Genomic DNA, 4,928 nt, shown 5'->3' with positions numbered 1-4,928 from the left:
ACTTTTAGGCTATTAATCATTTAGATGTTTATAGACCAGAACACTGGGTGTAGAAATAGCCTCTCTCCTCTCTACCACCTACTAATGCACATGTGACACTGCAGCCACACCTGCAACACTTATAGGCAGGGAGAAAATATAAAAATTTTAGAACATATAGTATGCTAAACTCTTATTGTGTGAGGATCACATACATATATGTATCATATATTTAAAGTAAAATTTGGTATATATGTATATATACATATAGACATCTGTCTATCTCTATCTCTCTATCTCTATTCTCTTTATATATTAGTAAAAATATAGACAAAGTGTCACATAGGTCATATTGCAGAGCATTAAATTTGCTAATTTAAAACATAAAGAGAACAGGAATCAAGTGGGAACTATAATGACCATTTTCTATGTCCATTTATACTACTATATACTATTGTATATACATTTATAGTTCATAAATATGTACTAGTTTGAATTTTAATTTTTAACTAACATATTCTATTTGATGCTTCACTTTAAAAATTAGAACACCAGTAACTTGTTTTATTATGGTACTTTCATACATAGTTTGCATTTTTATCTTCCTCCCTACTTCCTTCCTTTTTTTTTCAAAGTTATATATTTTTTTATTTTAATTAGATATTTTCTTCATTTACATTTCCAATGCTATCCCAAAAGTACCCCATACCCTCCCCCCAACTCCCCTACCCACCCACTTCCACTTCTTGGCCCTGCCATTCCCCTGTACTGGGGCATATAAAGTTTGCAAGACCAAGGGGCCTCTCTTCCCAATGATGGCCGACTAGGCCATCTTCTGATACATATGCATCTAGAGACATGAGCTCCGGGGTGTACTGGTTACTCCATATTGTTGTTCCACCTATAGGGTTGCAGACCCCTTTAGCTCCTTGGGTACTTTCTCTAGCTCCTCCATTGGGAACCCTGTGATCCATCCAATAGCTGACTGTGAGCATCCACTTCTGTGTTTGCTAGGCCCCGGGATAGCCTCACAAGAGACAGCTATATCAGGGTCCTTTCAGCAAAATCTTGCTAGTGTGTGCAATGGTGTCAGCGTTTGGAGGCTGATTATGGGATGGATCGGGTATGGCAGTCTCTAGATGGTCCATCCTTTTGTCTCAGCTCCAAACTTTGTCTCTGTAACTCCTTCCATGGGTGTTTTGTTCCCAATTCTAAGAAGGAGCAACGTGTCCACACTTTGGTCTTCATTCTTCTTGAGTTTCATGTGTTTTGCAAATTGTATCTTATATCTTGGGTATTCTAAGTTTCTGGGCTAATATTCACTTATCAGTGAGTACATATCATGTGAGTTCTTTTGTGATTGGGTTACCTCACTCAGGATGATGCCCTCCAGGTACATCCATAACCAACCCCAACCTCTAACCTTCTTTCCCTACTAGGTCTCTTTTGCTTTTATGTCATATATAATCTTTCATTTTCTGTGTCTTTAAAACCTCTTTTCTCGCCTCTTGTGGTACCTTTCTAATTATATGGCACAGATGCACTTTCACAGCCACATATGGATATACACATGCATATATATGTGCCCTAGACATCTGCACATAAACAATTAAGTTTTGCTTTTTTTCCTGAGCCTGAGTTACTTTATTCAACCTAATAATTTCCAGATCAAGTTATTTTCCTACAAGTTTTACTATTTAGGGTTTTTTTTTTTGTTTTGTTTTGTTTTTCGAGAGAGGATTTCTCTGTGTAGCTCTGGCTGTCCTGGAACTCACTTTGTAGACCAGGCTGGCCTCGAACTCAGAAATCTGCCTGCCTCTGCCTCTGCCTCCTGAGTGCTGGGATTAAAGGTGTATGCCCCTACGCCTGTCTCTACTATTTAGTTTTTAATTTATGGTTAAATAAAACCCCATTTTGTGAGTGTACCATACATTCATCTCTTGTTGAACAACTAAACTGGTTCCATTTTCTTGACATTGTGAATTGACCAGAAGTAACATGTATGCACAACCACCTCTGTGGTAGTGTTTAGAGTCCTTTGGGTATATGCCCAAGAATTGTATGGTTGAGTCATGTGCTAGTTTTAATTTTAGTTTTTTGAGAACCCTCCATATTGATTTCCATAATGGATGTCACATGTTATACTCTCACCAGAAGTAAAGCTTGCTGAAATGTAAAGATATTAAAATGCTTTCATTTAATTGTTCATCTTCTCTGTGCCCTTGGGATGTACAGATGAATAAAATTAAGATACTACTCTTAACGAAGCATCCTTTGCAGAATAGTTCACTCAGAGTTAATCAATCCCCAGATAATTAAGGATAAATTATGTCCTGAGTGTAGAGTGTATGTGGTTATTAGGAAAGTTAAGTTTGGGTGAAGGGAAAGTAGGTTTATTGCATCAGCTCATTGGCTTACAATGTTTTTATCATCTTATATTGCTGTGATTTCCAAACAGGTATGTCATGACTGCATCACATCTCCTGAATTAACCTCTGCTTGCTTCCTTCATTTCTTCAAGCTAGTCTCTCTGGGATTTATAGTGATCACAGAGAGTAAAGTTGTCTTATGCTTATGTAATATTCATTCTTTACCTTCTGCAGAGAACTCTAAAATGTTTCACCATACACATTTCCCTGGAAATTAAAGAATTATTGTGATTGACGACAGAAGGTTTTATATATATATATATATATATATATATATATATATATAATTATCTTTAATTTTTTTTCTTTTTTTAACAGTCCAGTTGTTATCCCCCTCTTGGTCTGCCCCTCCAACCGTTCCTCATCCCATTCCTCCTCCCCCCCACCCCTGTATCTAAGAGGGTATATCCCTCATCCCCCTCACTCCACCAGGCCTCCCCACTCCCTGGGGTTTCAAGTCTCTTGAGGGTTAGGTGCATCTTCTCTCACTGAGGCCAGACCAGGCAGTTCTCTGCTGTATAAGTGTTGGGGGCCTTGTAACAGCTAGTGTATGTTGCCTAGTTGGTGACTGACTCAGTAAGACAGAAGATTTTATAGTTCAGTTCCTAGCTATATTTCTGTTCATATAGAAGGATTAAGAATATTATATAGCGAGGCAGGTATATCTCCATGAGTTCAAGGCCAGTCTGGTCTACATAGTGAGTTCCAGGCCAGCAAGAGGTACATAGTAAGACCCTCCCAATATGCATACATCATATATATTCATATCACCCATTCATACATATGAATATACATATATATATATTAATATATATGTATATATATATATGTAAGTTTATTTTACTTCTATGTGAAACTACTAGAGATCTTTCTTGCAGTTAAGCATGTGCTTAGTCTATGTGATTGGATTTTTTGTAATATATAGATGCAAGGTAAAATTGATTACCAAAAATAATCTGAAGAATGTCATAAAATATATTTCATATTTTGGCGAAATTTAAAATTACATTTATAATGGGCATTATACATTTTAAAATACAATATAAGTAAGAATATCTTGTGTTTTGAATAAACGCATGTTGTCTGTTATTTAAAACCTTATTAATGCAAAAGAATTGGAGAATTCCTCCAATCATTATTTTAACTATAATTCTTAGTAGTTACACGTTTAAAATAGTTCATTAATTTCTCACATAATAATAACAAGTTGGCTTTTGACTTGCATGTTTGATTATAAACTATTGATAAATATGTACACTGTAAAGAAACACAGTACTGTTTATCAGAAACATTATGTGGAAGAGGGGAAATGTCCATTATCATTTTTAATAGTTACCTCTTGCCAAGATGTCCAGTTCCTGTTATAAACAGATAGCTATATCACATAAAAATGGAAAACTTATGCCACAGAATTATGTTGTTATTGGGTATTAGTATTAAACAGGACAGATAAAAGTCATCTAGCTTACCCCTTATAGCTTCAATAAAGTAAATCTAACATTTTTAAATTTAATCTGAATAGTTAGTCTTCCAGTAGAGAAGCAATGCTATATTTTTGCAAACCAGAAAAAAACTTCCTCATGAGTTCCCTTTATTTCTCAAAAAAGTAAGGATGAAAACACAAAGCAAATATTATAAAGTTCATTTTTAATTAAAATATTGTCTTAATGTTTCTATTCCTGCACAAACATCATGACCAAGAAGCAAATTATGGAGGAAAGGATTTATTCAGTTTACACTTCCACATTGCTGTTCATTACCAAACGAAGTCATGACTGGAACTCAAGTAGGTCCAGAAGCAGGAGCTGATGCAGAAGCCATGGATGGATGTCACTGGCTTGCTTCCCCTTGGCTTGCTTGGCTTGCTTTCTTACAGAACCCAGGACTACCAGCCCAGGGATGGCACCACCCGTAATGGGCCCTCCTACCCTTGATTACTCATTGAGAAAACGCCTTACAGATGGATTTCATAGAGGCATTTCCTCAAGGGAGGCTCCTTTCTCTGTGATAACTCCAGCTTGTGTCAAGTTGACACACAAAACCAGTCAGTACAATTGACCCCTTGTCAACTTGACACACAAACACATCACTAGTAAGCCTTAACCCATACTTTCTTATTCATCCCCAGGATCTAGATAACTTTGAAAGTCTCACAGTCTTTACATATTAAAATTTCAATCCCTTTAAAATATCCAATATATTTTAAAATTCAAAGTCTCTTAACTGTTGGCTCCACTAAAATACTTCCTTCCTTCAATAAAGAAAAATATCAGGACAGTCACAACCAAAAGCAAAATCAAACTCAAACTGTCTAATATCTGGGTCACTTCTCCAGCTCTGCCCTTTGTAGCACACAGCTTTTCTTCTAGGCTCCAGCTGCCTGTACTCCACTGCTGCTGCTGTTCTTGGTGGTCATCTCATAGTACTGGCATCTTCAAAACACTGCTGTCTTCTGCTGCAAGTAGGCTTCACCAATAGCCCATTGTCTCTCCTCATGGTGCCAGACCTCCAGTCCTTTGC

The 4,928-nt window shown here is 36.7% G+C and overlaps 1 non-coding gene across 1 annotated transcript; it reads right to left on the bottom strand.

Moving 5' to 3' along the window:
• On the bottom strand, window positions 1-134 carry Gm25764. The gene has a single exon (XR_003949101.1). It is a non-coding gene; the product is annotated as a small nucleolar RNA SNORA17 (small nucleolar RNA).
• Window positions 135-4,928: the final 4,794 nt, after the last annotated feature.

Source organism: Mus musculus, chromosome 10, assembly GCF_000001635.26.
Source record: "Mus musculus strain C57BL/6J chromosome 10, GRCm38.p6 C57BL/6J".
Lineage (NCBI taxonomy): Eukaryota > Metazoa > Chordata > Mammalia > Rodentia > Muridae > Mus > Mus musculus.
This window is presented reverse-complemented; position numbering and strand designations above follow the sequence as displayed.